At 37.5% G+C, this 15,333-nt stretch overlaps 1 protein-coding gene across 1 annotated transcript in view; it reads right to left on the bottom strand.

Moving 5' to 3' along the window:
- Positions 1-15,333, bottom strand: part of nr2f5 (nuclear receptor subfamily 2, group F, member 5) — a 45,924-nt gene that overhangs the window by 18,412 nt on the left and 12,179 nt on the right. The window lies entirely within an intron of this gene.

Below are 15,333 nucleotides of genomic sequence, written 5' to 3'. Positions count from 1 at the left end.
CCGGGGCTAGTTGTCACACAGGGAGATTGTCATAAGTGCTCAGTTTCAGTAATGAGGGATTGTTCAGCAGTGGTTTTTAGTAGTTTTGAATTCTGTCTTCCAAACTAACATTCCAATAGATCATAATACCTTTGTAACAGTTGTTGGAGTGAACAAGACAACACAATAAAGGTTATATATAGCCTAAAGAAATACATTTTAATTAAAAGTTGTTCTCAAAACAAGGGTATTTTTCATATGTTCATAGGTCAGGTCAAGTTTTATACTATTTCTATAAAAAATAAATATCTTTGAATGAACAACACTTATGTAATCTTGATAATGTGTTGGAATGATGGAATAATGGAAACAATATTAGTGGTATCACTTTACAATAAGGTTTCATTTGTTAACATTAGTTAACTACATTCCTAAAGTACTAACAATGCAATTTTTCTGCAACATTTATTAATCTTAATTAATGTTAATCTCAACATTTACTAATATATTTATAAGATCAAACATTTTGTTTGTTAACATTAATAAATGCACTGAACTAACATGAACATTTTTATTAACAAAGGTTAATAAATCCTGTAAGAATGTATTGCTCAATGTTATTTCATGTTAGTTAATGCATTGACTAATGTTAACAAATGAACCAAAACACTACCATTTCTATGGTAAAGTGTTATCATATTAGTTGATACATTATGAACTAACATGATCATGATACCTTAATGCGTATTACCAAGTGTTACTAAGTGTTACCATTGTTTTTTGTATTGCAGAATTGCAACACAAGGTTGTAAATTAACTGTAATGGTGAATATGTTTAATGGCTTTTTTGTAGTTTTGTTGTTTTAATGGTGTAAAAAAAAGAAAAAGTTTGGCAACTAGCCTTGGCCTCCTCTGTAAAGTCTAGATAAAAGTATTGAGAGTCTAGAGAAACTGAATTCACTGCCTGCAGAGAGAGATGAGAATATGCATGGTGGGAAATTCATTGCACTTTGTTTTGAACTTTCGGACTTTACCACTCGCTGAAACACAAAACTTGGCGCTCATGTGCAGCGCGTCACCGGAGAAAGATATTTGATTATAAATTATCAGGCTGGAAGACTGTGACCAATGAGCTTAACAAGGCAGAATACTGGGCTGTAACAGATTTGCTGAACACCCCCACCAACCTCTCTGCCATAATGTGATGTTTATGGCCATTTTTACCCCCGGACTTCAGTCATGCGATGGAGCAATAAATTACTCAAGCAGGCCCGCTGGAGGGAAAGTCCTTGTGACTCTGTGCTGCGGCTCTAGCGGAGAGAGCGTGACATAGAGGGTCACATCTGCAGATAACCTTGTGTTTTCTCGATGTTTTTCTCCGACATGGCGGCCGCCTGGAAAGCACACATTACCCACCCATGGAGGATGGAAATCTGCTCTGGGTGGAACAGTGCTGACACGTAGCATCAATACATCTTTAGTGGAGCATTTTTGCTCGTGTCATTTTTGTGTCCAGCAGCAGATAAAGAGCCCGAAAACAGGAAATATGCGGGAGTGTGCGGAATCCTGAAAAATTACACTGCTGATTTTGGAGCAGATTAAAAGTTCAATCTCAGTTGGTCTATCTTATTATAGTCAAAGTCTTGTAGGACTACGATTGAAGTGGAAGAGAGTTAGAGGTGCGATTCATCTTCAGTATAGCTTACAGTAATCACTCAATAATTTTGCATTTATTTTCAGCAATTCGCGTTAGCAATGGGTTTGGTTCCCAGGGAATGAACTGGAATGCATCAAATGTATATTGCAATGTAAGATGAATGCATACATGTAAACCTATTGTAGCTCAACATGCAAAACATGGCGGTAGCAACGGCAAAGTCACGGGTTCTGTTCCCAGGGAATGCATCAAATGTATACCTTGATTGCAATGTAAGTTGCTTTGGATAAAGTGTCTTCCAAATGCATAAATGCAAATATACTGTTGCTCAACATGGTATACCAGCAATGCCAAGGTCATGGGTTTGATTCAGGGAAAATTCATACTGGTTAATTTATGTCATGTAAATGCAATCCCAGATTCTTTTCAAAACCAAAAGGTGTGTGAAGAATCCGCACTTGCATCAGACACGGTGTCCAAGCAGCCTGGTTTTCACGTAGAAGGGAGGCCAAATTCCCCGCAGTTAAAATCTCAGACGGTGGTCTTTAACACATTCTCTCTCCCTCTCCCTCTGCCTCCCAATCCCAATAAAAACCTTCTGACCACCGGTTGACCTTTCGCCGTTCTTCCCCCATCCAATGCTCTCCGTTCACTCCACCACTGCAGTCCAGCGGAGGCCAATGGGGGCCAGCAGCTGTGGGGAGGGGGATATGAGGTCACGAAGGTCACGGTACTGGTAAAGTCATCGGCGAGGCTCCAATGTGGGGCATCATTTCCCCCCTTCAAAGGCAGTCCTGACGTCCACGGGGGCCGCCCCGATGGCCCCGCTGTTCCTGAGCTTTCAAGACCTGAGACGGACAAGGGTAAATAAAGTGATACCAGGTGTTAGCTAGCCCCCTCCAAAAAAAAAAAAAATCCACCAAATTGGGGCCTCATTTCACACTAAGAAACCCCGTCCGGGTGCGTGAGGTATGGCAGTGCAGCAACCAGAGCCAAAACAACAGTTTGGTACTGCCTAATCCATTGAGGATTGAGTATGCAAATTTAGGCATTTTAGCTCAGATTTGGATTTGGAATGGGGGGCATCAAAGCTCACGACCACCACCACCACCAAAAAAAAAGCTGACCCCTTGAATAACTGTGAAGATCAAGCCCAGTGAATGGGATTCATTGTGGCGAAAACAAATCGTCTCTGACAACGAGTGAAGAACAAACAGAGAGACGCCGTCAGCGCACAAGTGCTCCTGCCCTGGTGTTAGAAGCGAAAGGGGCGGCCTTGAAAGCTCCACCATGTGCAGGACGGCCCCTCTTCTCTTTCCGAAACCCTCTAAAAGCGCCCAATTAACGCTAATTAACATCAACGACAGGCAAGGGGTCATTAGTCCAGCTAATCCATGGTTTACATTTTCCTCCTGGAACCCTGCTGGCCAATTCTCACCCCAATCATAGAAAGGACATGTTGTTAAAAAGGCTAGCATCAAAGCTTTTCCACTCCACAAACTGCCCCATTAGTCCAAGATCTGGACTTCGAAGGGATGGAACTCAAAGCCCTCGAGGGCTGGGTGTCAAGCCAAGTCTCTGTTGTTTGGACCTCAGTCTGAATCATCAACAACTTGTTTTGGTCCTTCATGATCCACGGCCATTTGCAGAGCAGGTGGTCCATGAAAGAGGTTAAATATGTGATACTGTAAAACGCCCCATTATAGGCGATTCATTCTGGCAGTTTGTACTAGTAGTGGAGGATGCAATGCTCTGAGGGGTGGAGAGGATGGCCCCGTTCCAAAACCTAGTGAGCTCCCTATGTAGGCAGCATTTTGAGGCTTGCTTTTGCCCTGAAACCTGTTATGTAAAAATAATAATAGTTAAATCTAATTAAAACTACTATTTTACCTAAGATTATTTTACCTTATATTTGTGCATTTTGGAGCTTAGCAACATACTACTGCCAAACTAAAACTCAAATCCAAAAATCTACCTTAATCAGTCACTTATAAGGTTCCACTTGAGATATAGACAGTAGACAGCAAGGCAGCTCACTCGTTTTTGGAACACAGCCGATGTCACTCTACGATAGCATTACACTCTCTAGAGGGGTTGAGAAAAGCATTATACAGGGCAATGACTCACAGCAGTGGGGTTAAGAACAGTCAAAGATGATGAAATGGTTCATGACTAATTATTCTGGGAATATTATGGTCAATTTTCTTCTAAATTCTGATAAGACTGAGGTATTACTTATTGGACCAACATACACAGAATCTCTTGTACTGATGCACTGTTACTTCATCTTCTACAGTTAAAGACCTGGGTGTTCCATTAGACAGCAACTTGTCTTTCGAAAATCATATTTCATATGTAAAAAAACACAAAAAAACCCAGCCGCCTCCCACTTCAGAAACATCACAAAGCTACGGAACATGCTATCCTACAATTAGTCCAAAATGCAGCTGCTAGAGTTCTTACTAGGTCAAGAAAATATAATATAACACAAATTTTATCATCTCTACACTGGCTACCTATTGAGTTCCGTATCATTTAAAGGGATAGTTCACCCAAAAATGAAAATTCTATCATTGTTTACTCACCCTCAAGTGCTGAACACAAAGGAAGATATTTGGAAGAATGTTTGTAACCAAACAGATCTCGGTCCCCATTGACTACCATAGTATATTTTTTTCCTACTATGGAAGTCAATGGGGACCGAGATCTGTTGATTACAAACATTCTTCCAAATATCTTCCTTTGTGTTCAGCAGAACAAAGAAACTCATACAGGTTTGGAACAACTTGAGGGTGAGTAAATGATGACAGAATTTTCATTTTTGGGTGAACTATCCCTTTAAGTCAATCAATCAAGTATTGCTACTGACCTAATGCCCTATGGTTTAGGTGCTTATGCAGACTTCAGATGACCAACACCTGTGAAGAGAGAACACAAACTCCTGCAAGGACTTCAGATGAAGCAAACTCTGAATCAACATGCATCAATGCAACATTTTCTATGTATCCTAATCATTTGTTAACAACATGTATTCATTACGTCAATGAGCTCATTGTTCCTGCCTTCAATTAATACATTGTTTAAATTAATACATTGTTAGCTAACTGCGTGATTTGTATAGGTACATTTCTGAAATACTTGGACACAGTCACCTCAGATAAAAGATCACTCTAAATTGTAATGTAGAAACATGCATTTTCTGTAAAGCTGCTTTGAAACAATATGTAATGTGAAAAGCGCTATACAAATAAATGTGAATTTAATTGAATATATATATATATATATTATTGTTAAACCATTTAAATTAAATAATTAAAACAATAATTGTCAATAAATAAATAGTCATAAGTAGTCTGACTGAAAATTATTTGTACAGATGCACACACACATAGATGCATAAAATATATTGCACAGAAATATGTATAAAAAAACTCGTATTCTGGCATATGAGTCATTCCTGAGACACAGAGCACATGTTGGATGATGATCATTTACAGAGTTCACAATAGAGAGACTAGTAAAGAAGACTGAAGCTGTTTATCCTTCATAGAGCCCAAGACTAAGCTTTCTGACAAACAAAAAGACAGGTTGAGTTACAAGATTGATTTTGTTTGCTTCCGTTTGATGTTTTAAAGCAGAAAGGTAAAAATTAACCCTCTAAACCAGACACTTAATTTGAAGAAAGAAATTATTTGGAATAAAATTTTAGAATTTTAGTCTAATCTTTAGAAAAAGATTAGAATTGAAATGTCTTCAACTTTTTTCATTGAGAAAATAATCACATTGTTTGCTCAGAGTAATTGATCAGTGCGGAATCATTCATTTCAATTCAAACTGATGTTCAGTATTCTTTCTGAATATAATAAAAACGCATATAAGAACTAGACTTTAACTTCTAAATCTATTTTTAGCCCTCAATGAAACGCTAAACTGAAACATGCATTTAAACTAATTACTTCTGCTGTTTTAACAGAGTTCGCCACGTAACATAGCGGTCAGTGGTTATTGGGAAATCATGCGTTCAGAGGCAAAAATGTTCTTGTCTGGAGAAAATATGTGCAACTTTGAGTGAAACCTCATAAAGCCTCAGAGCTAAAGGGCAGTTTGGAGATGTTTTAAATAAAAGTTGCTCAGAAAAGTTCACACATATACTGGCACCTATTGCTCTAGGGCTGTTCCCTACCCTCCCCCGGCCCTGAAACCCGATCTGTCGGCATGCAGCTCGGAATTCTTCATTCACCCTGACATTTGACCTCTGGCCTTTTTGGCAGCGCACAGAAGAGAAGATGAAGTGTCCAAGGCTCTTTTTCTCCAACACAAAAAATCTCCTGTTCTTGCAACCCTCCCACACACTCGCACACACACACACACACACAGAAACACTTTCGGGAGGACTTCTACCAATGTATACCCCTTGTTCCTGTGATCCACAGAGCACAATTACGTATAATATCTGGCTAATAGTCTGTGACTTCAAGGGAGCATTTTAAAAGTGCGATTCCCCCTCTCCTGTTCAACTGCCCACAGACTAGTGCAACTTAAAAGCTTTGCACAATGCTTTCTGGACCATCTGACCATTATGAGTGGTGTATTATGGAGCTCCTCTGTCATTTTCCTCTTTGATTGCACCATTACAATGTAATCAGTGTTTGAGCCTGACTGAAAAGGCTTCTTGTACTGCGTCTGAGTAATTCTTCCCTTGCGAGTGTGTGCGCACAGCTTTAGTTCCATTCATGTGCACGACAACAAACTGACTGTTGAGTGAGTGTCGTGCCATTTGATATACTGCCTCACTTTGTCAAGCGGTTATCTCGCTTTGTTACTTTTCCCTTTTACTTGAATTTTGGGCGGTCGATACCTAACAGACAAACACATACACTCTTAGAAGAGCACACTCAAAAAATGAAATGTTAATGTTTAATATTTTGTCACAACTTAATTTTAAATTTAATTGTGTTCAATCAACCTAATATATTTAAAACTGAAGTTTACTTAATTAATTGGTGTGAAAACTACATGAATCATTTTTGTTGACAACTAACTGGGCAGTGGATCTGTAGTTCCCAGCATGCTTTGCAAGGGACTGCATTAGGAGGGTAAATTTAGGGATTAAAGTGTTATTTTATGTGTTTTTTCTGTAAATGGAAAGATGTTGTTAGTTAATGTTAGTGTTTAATATTCACTAATGTTAGAAACTTAGAGGACTTTCTGTAATGTTTTTGAATTTTGTGGTTACCATTATGCAGAAGAGTGGCGACTGTGTTTAGTTTAGGGCTGTGGGCCTCAGTATATTCTATACATGCATTAAACCTCTTTTGCAGACCTGCATAACTAATATTCAATATTACTCTGTAAAAAGTGGTTTTAACAAAACTGAACACTAGTAGCTCCCATCATTGGAAATAACTGTAGAGTCAAATTAACTAAAATGATAATGTTGGCGATTTTAGGCAGGGCAAAAATTAAATGTAGTCAACCTGACAAAACTTTATCTAGCAGGAATGACTAAATTAATTTAAGTTCATACAACAAGATTACAACAAATCATTTCAAACAAATTTGATTTTGTTGGAAAAATGTAATTCATTTTCGTGGAAAAGTTTTCCTTAATTTAATTAAGTTCGTTCAACAGCTTATTTTTTTGAGTGCAGGTTCTATATAGAACCTTGAAGGGTTCTGTGAGGTGCTTATTATTGAGAATCTTTTAAGGGGTCCCATCATAGGGCCATTTTATGAATTTTGTTTAAATGTTTTATTTTGATTACATTTTATGTGTTAAGCAGCTCGTAAACATACTTCAAAACTATGAAATAACCGTTAAAGATGAAAGTATTATGCAATCATTTAAGACATTTCCCCTTATATAGAACCATTTTGGTATTCAAGTGAGCGGTCAAAAACAGTGTAGGAAAAACCTATATCGGATATCTCAGTTCAGTCTTCTAGCATTGAGATGGAGAATGGACTTTTGGTCTTCTGCTTAGATTTTTGTCCTGAACAAGCTAAATCGAAAAATCTAACAATAATGTGTCACCTTTATTAGAGTATCTTAACAATATCTCAAACTGTGTTCAGTTTAGATTACAAAGCGTGCAAATTAAACTCTGTCATTTAATTCACCAAAGACCAAACAATCTGAGATACATGGTCTATGTTCATATTTACTTCTACAGCAATTCAATCTTTATTTCTCTTTTTACTTTAGGAGAAACGTCTGAGACAAAGTTAATACACATGAAAACATACAAGCATTATATCTCCCGTTTCCCATGTTATCACCTGTAAAAAAGACCTTAAATGTGTCTCAACAATGTTTAAAACTTTTTTCGAATGGACCAAAATATGCAATCAAAAGTTATAATATAGAGCTTTCTGTCCCTCCACTGACAGTTATGCAACTACCATTTTGAGGTCGGAAAACTATTCCATATGAATTGAGCGGTTTATTCCAAATTTTCGGAAGAGACTCGATCACTTTTTGTGATCGCAGATTGAATTTAGGGTTTTATTAACATTTAAACATTGATCAGCAAACATAAACAGAAGCTCAACCGAAACTGCTTGACGCACAAGAACAAAACTCACTGGTTCTTGCAGAAGTTCAAACGTGCTGTGCAACACGAGAATGAACCTCATTGGTTCTTTCTGAAGCTCAAACGTGCTGCGTAACACGTGAATGAATCTCATTGGTTCTTGCTGAAGCTCAAACGTGCTGTGCAACACGAGAATGAATCTCATTGGTTCTTGCTGAAGCTCAAACGTGCTGTGCAACACGAGAATGAATCTCATTGGTTCTTGCTGAAGCTCAAACGTGCTGCATAACACGAGAATGAACCTCATTGGTTCTTGCTGAAGCTCAAACGTGCTGCATAACACGAGAATGAACCTCATTGGTTCTTGCTGAAGCTCAAACGTGCTGCGTAACACGAGAATGAATCTCATTGGTTCTTGCTGAAGCTCAAACGTGCTGCATAACACGAGAATGAATCTCATTGGTTCTTGCTGAAGCGCAAACGTGCTGCATAACACGAGAATGAATCTCATTGGTTCTTGCTGAAGCGCAAACGTGCTGCATAACACGAGAATGAACCTCATTGGTTCTTGCTGAAGCTCAAACGTGCTGCATAACACGAGAATGAATCTCATTGGTTCTTGCTGAAGCTCAAACGTGCTGCGTAACACGAGAATGAATCTCATTGGTTCTTGCTGAAGCTCAAACGTGCTGCATAACACGAGAATGAACCTCATTGGTTCTTGCTGAAGCGCAAACGTGCTGCGTAACACGAGAATGAACCTCATTGGTTCTTGCTGAAGCGCAAACGTGCTGCGTAACACGAGAATGAACCTCATTGGTTCTTGCTGAAGCTCAAACGTGCTGCGTAACACGAGAATGAACCTCATTGGTTCTTGCTGAAGCGCAAACGTGCTGCGTAACACGAGAATGAATCTCATTGGTTCTTGCTGAAGCTCAAACGTGCTGCATAACACGAGAATGAATCTCATTGGTTCTTCTAGAAACTCAAACGTGCTGCGTAACACGAGAATGAATCTCATTGGTTCTTGCTGAAGCTCAAACGTGCTGCATAACACGAGAATGAATCTCATTGGTTCTTGCTGAAGCGCAAACGTGCTGCGTAACACGAGAATGAATCTCATTGGTTCTTGTTGAAGCGCAAACGTGCTGTGCAACACGAGAATGAACCTCATTGGTTCTCGCACGTGAAGTGAACATGCTTGAGCTTCCGTTTACCACAACTGATGTGAGTTGATGAATGTTTATATGTGAAAAAAAGACTTAAATTCAATCTGTTCATGTCTCTTCAGAAAATTTTATTCATATGGATTAGTTTTACGATCTCTTTATGAACTTTTTGAAGTGTCAAAGTGGTAGTTGCGTAGCTGTCAATGGAGGGACAGAAAGCTCTCAGATTTCATCAAAAAGATCTTCATTTGTGTTTCGAAGACGAATGAAAGTCTTATGGGTTTGGAATGAAATGAGGGTAATTAAGTAATTAAGGGACATCATTTTTGGGGGGTGAACTAACCCTTAATAGTGTTCTCAGTTTAAACTTGTTTTAGGTTATCTGAGATGTTTCTTCTAAAGCAATATTGTCATACAGTTAAAGTATAGAGCAATAAATTAATTTTGACAGCAGCTCAAATACATTTTGAATAAAAGATATTTGAGATCCTAATGAGATCTTTTAATACAGTGCAATCTGAGCACTGTTTGAGACTTTGAACATCTTCTGAAACTATCAACTATCATGTCTCAACATTGTCAAGCAAAGTGTGCTCAGATTAGCCAAAGTCAGCAATTAAACCATAAAATATAACTGAAAAATCTCCTGAGCTAAGAACGGGCAACACCTGAGTAATAAACTCTTCCTCTTTGACTAATCTTAGGGATAGGAAAACAGTCACAACAATCCTAGGAGAAACATCTGAGACAAAGTTGGTACCTAAATTAAACTGAGAACTCCATTAAGTATACTAATTTGGAGATGGTATGTTTTAAACATCAGCTTTGCCTAAGTTTTTCCTAAAAAAAAAAAAAAAAGACAAATGAAAAAAAAAAAATCTTTAAATTGCAGACTTTGTCAAATCTGAGCACAGTTTGAGACGTTGTTGATAGACGTCTTGTTAAACTCTAAAGGAAACACATCTCAGCAATATCAAACTGTGCTCAGAATTGCCTTTGCAATCAAAATCCACATTCAGCTCTCATTGGACTTGTGTCTATTTTTATTTATTAACAAAGTTGATATAATTAAAACAAAACTGAGAACATAAAATATCTTGAGCTATATGAACGAGCAACCTCTGAGCAATTAACACTTCCTCTTTGACTAAAATGGCCTGTCAACTAAACCTAAAATAGGGTGATCCTTAAATGGTTTCATATTTAAAGGTCCACTGAAGTGCCTTGAAACACGCAGCATAATTCAATGTTTTGATAAAAATTCCACTGAATCAGGACATATCGATCAGCTCCTCCCCCTTTTTAAAATAGCCAATAGCATATATAGCGTTTATATCACAGCTCGGCCGGAGCTGTTGAGCTCAGTAAAGCCGCAGTTTCCTCCTAATCTCTAACCGTTACTCCTTGTAATCTCCTCCATATTGCTTTAAAATATAGCATTTTGTGCAGAATTAAAATGGGTCCGATACGTTTTCTGGTCTGCACCAACTCACACATATGACACATAGCTCTGTGCTATTACGTCTCACCAGAGCAGACTGTGAACGTGAAACCAGACTTAATTTGCCTCAATAGAAGAAAGCATATTGACACTGTCTGAATCGTTCCATGTCCCCTATTTAGAGCACTAAGTGCCATTCACCATGTAGAAAATAATAAATGTGTGAACAAATGACCAATTTTAGCCACAGATTCAGCGGCCATCTATTTATAGGGGGCGGGATGCTGTAGATTCTAGAGAGCATTTGATTGGACAGAAAATCGAATGAGAAGCTGAAGTGCAGATGTCATCAAAATCAATGATCCATATTGTCCGAAGTGAGAGACTTTAAGATTTTAATGCTTATATCTTTTAAATGCGAATTTTCTAATTGTTTTGGAGCACACTATTTAAGATAACAGTAAAACTAACATATCCATACACTGTAAAAAGTTATCAGTTGACTACTGAAAAAATTGAGGAAACCCGTTGCCTTAAAATCATTAAATAAATAAACTTCATGCGTAATTAAAAAAAATTAAGTTACGTGAACCTGATATTTCCACATACCTTTTTTTGTTTTCAATTACGCATGGTTTATTTACTCAAAAAAGTGAGGAAAAGCCTTAAAATTATTAAGTTAAGTCAACTGATAACTTATTATTTGAGGAAAGTGGCAATAATAATAAACAATTAGTATGCCAGATATTCAAAAATATAAAAAAAACAGGCATTTTTACACTGTAAAAAGGGATCAGTTGACTTAATAACTATGACAATTCATAATTAATTGATAATTAATGACAATTCCACATTACTTTTTTATTTTAAGTACGCATGAAGTTTATTTACTTCATAATTTTAAGGCAATGGGTTTCCTCACTTTTTTTAAGTTAAGTCAACTGATCACTTTTTACAGTGTACTAAAAGCCAAAAAACTTCACGGGGACTTTAAGATTGTGAAACCATCACCAGTCTTTTATAAATTCTCAAGTGTACGAGAAACATCTCAGACACCAAGTTGATAGCTAAATAAAACATAACTGAGAACTCCATTAAGTCTCCTGCTATGAAAGAGCAACCGCTGAGAAATAAAATATACCATTAATTATGCTGTTTGGATTAATAAAAGTAGAACATCTGTAAAGACAGCATGTGGTTTCATTTATTCTGTTATTTGAGGAATCCTTTCAACCCCTGTAACCAAGTGTGGTGGATCCTTAACTGTGGAAAATCAATGAAGGAAAAGCTCTCCTGATCCTCCACACCGTGTCTGATTAAATGTAGCCGATTTCTACGCCTGTTGTTAGAGAGCCACAGCCTGAATGGAGAGCCAGAGGGAAACCAGTGTGTGGCGTCGGCCCAAAAGCCCCGGAGGCAGAAAGAGAAGGATCCCGCAAAATGGTTATTATGGTCATCCCTGATCACAGAGGGCATTTCCCCTCGAGCCACCCCCCCTTGCCATCTTTTCCATAGCCGGAATCAAAACGACACATGGCTACACACGCCTGTGCGTCATAAGCACACAGAAACAAACACTACGACTCACAATAGGAGCATCAGAACCTGTCCTAACGCTCTCCCCAGGGAATCATGGGAAAGCAGCTCAGCCGCCGCATCTGTCTCCTGCCTAAAGGGAGAGTGGGATGACATTCCTTCACGACAGTCCCACCCGCGACAGGCTGCCTTATGAAGCCATCATTCACCCGATCAATAGCTCAGCGGCCTCAACCAGCCTCCCCAGGAGCCAGAGAATAGGGCGAGGAGGAGCTGTGGGCTTCAGTGGGCCGGACAGCCCACTAGCGCTGTGATCTTTCACTCCAGCCACTGAAGAGGCAGAAGGGAAAGTGATTAGCTACCCTCCTCTCACAGCCAGCCACAAACAACAACCTCCACCGAGGAAAGGTACAAGCTTTTTAATGGAGATACGACACTCAATGCACAACTTGCAATATGCAATGTGATATTTTATACTGTGTTACATGTGTTATGTAGCCTATGAGTGTTCCTCAGTTAAACTGCTTACACTGAAACAAAACAATTTTTACTCAGAAACTGACTGTAAATTTCACAATTAATTACAAAGAAACAGATGTCAACACATTGAAATTTTGACTTAAATTTGTTTATTTTGACCAAGAAAGACTGAAATAGCGTTTTCTTGTAAGACGTACCCCCATAAAATAAGTTTAATTTACAACTTTCTTTACAGTGTAGGCGTGGGTGATATGATTGAATTTTTTTCCCTGTCATTTATATGCATCATTTGACTATTCTAGTGATACACATTGCCAAATAGTAATTCAGGTACAGCAGCCAAACAAAATCTAAAGTAAACGATTTAAGGGTCAAGAGCCCAACTAAAGCAAACACTGATCACCATAATGGTGACTTAAAATTACGGTTTTCTCCTTCAGTGATTCTGCTTGTTAACATCAGGTGTCTTCAATGTTGGCAATAAAAAAAAAAAGCTACAAAAATGTTTTTTTGTCAATTTTACTCATTTTAAATGGTTAACTTTTAAGGAATTAATTTGATTAATTATTACTCAATTCTAATTTGTTAAATGTAATTAATAATATTGCTTGTAATCTGTTGCCTCAATTTTATTGATTAGATATAGCGTATTCTTTTTTATCACTACATCAAATTGTTTCATAATTCTCAATATCACATAACAAATTAATCTCAAATTAAGTAAATAAATAAACTACTAAAAGTATATCCAACCTTAACTGGATACACACAGTACACTCATTTTAAGTGGTAAGTAATTTATAGCAAAAGTTCAACTGCTTGATTTTTATACTGAAAACTATAAACCATATTATAACCAAGAGAGGAAATATATAGTACCTCCTACTTTATCTACAAATACTCACATAAAGCAATATATACTATATATAGTGTGATATGTAAACTGTATTATCGCACATATCGCTCTATAAAGTTGGATATATACCTGTATTCAACATACAGTACTCTCATGAAAAGCCATATATAATATATAGCAAATCTCAACTACCTGATTTTTAGTATCAAAATGTAACTTTTATCGCCCATCTCTTTATATAAAGTTGGATATATAAGTATTTCCAACTTTATACAGTATACTTGTGTAGGACAATATATATTTACTATATAGCATCTCTCAATTGTTTGCTTGTATCGTCATAAAATGAAAACTATACTATCAAACACATTTGACTTGACATTTCAACATTTTCGGCGTGTCGACAAACTAGGACAACACCATAGTCTTGCAGTGAGTATTCATTAACCAACATCCACTTGATCCTCAATTTGTCTCTGGTAATTCATCTACAGAGCACAAAGGTTGCCATTAACAAGAAACATCTTAGCATTGCAAGACTCGGCTGTCTTTATTTTGCATGATGAGAATGCTGGCACTGCATGATGGTTTAAATGGGCTTTTGATGACCTCAGCTTCTGCTCTCTGTAGGAGCAAATCCTGATCAAGCTAAACTGGGCTTTTATTGAGCTACTAAAGCACTGATTGCACTAGCACTGAATGAGCGCCATTCAATGGAGTCACTAATTGGCCAAATAGGTTTATAAGGCAAATAGGTACAGAGGGAGGATAAGCAAGTGTGACCCTAGATGTTAAACCAAAGCCTTTTTCGGACGAGACTAGTTAAGGAAGGTTAAGGAAGTTTGTTTCAGTCCGAATCAAACACCTCTTTTTCTTTAAATTACCTTCGGCTAACTTGTGCATTCTCGAACTCGAAAGAAATATCAGTGATTGCAGATTAGTACAAATTCTCAATAGCACTTATCTTTGATTATTTTTTGGATCTTACCTTACTATAACTAAAGATGCGCTACCCGATGCATCTTTATTAATATATTTGGACTCATTTCTGGGCAAAATAAGGATAAGGAGAGTCAGATCGCAAAAACTATTTATAATGACCACTTAACACATGTAACTCAAACGTCGTTTAGAACAATAAAACTCATCCAAGCGAGTAAACAGGCATGTTTTACCTTAGTTTTACTTCTAAATGCAAGTTTCAGGCATTGCAAATTAAAGTTTGGACAGAACTATTCATCTAATCCTGCCAGTTGATGTGTGACACTCACATTCCATTATCCTTTACAACTCCTCATTAGATTTGGAGGGAAAAAAGTCCCTCTGTTGTGCCAAACACACTTGTGTTTACCCTTATCACTCTTATAGATTATGTGAAACACTTTTTTTCTCAGAAAGAGGATCAAGTTAAAGCGGATATGCCAAAATATCATGGAGTATGGCTTTCAAAAGGGGGTGTGAATCAAATCTTTGTGAAGCCAAGAGGGGAAACTAAAAGAAGCCTTGTAAAGTAAAGTCTTGCATTTACATTTACTCATTTAGCAGGAACAAAGCAAAAGTGTGTGATGAAATGTATGCAAAATGAATAAAAAATATTTCGTTCGCATTTAAAAAAAAAAAAAAAAAGAAAAGCAGATTCTGTGTGGGCCTACTAATAAAAAAAATTAATAGCTACAGTAATA

The sequence above is a fragment of the Rutilus rutilus genome, assembly GCF_951802725.1.
Source record: "Rutilus rutilus genome assembly, chromosome: 17".
Lineage (NCBI taxonomy): Eukaryota > Metazoa > Chordata > Actinopteri > Cypriniformes > Leuciscidae > Rutilus > Rutilus rutilus.
Note: the sequence above shows the minus strand (reverse complement) of the source record. Positions and strands in the feature narration are given on the sequence as shown.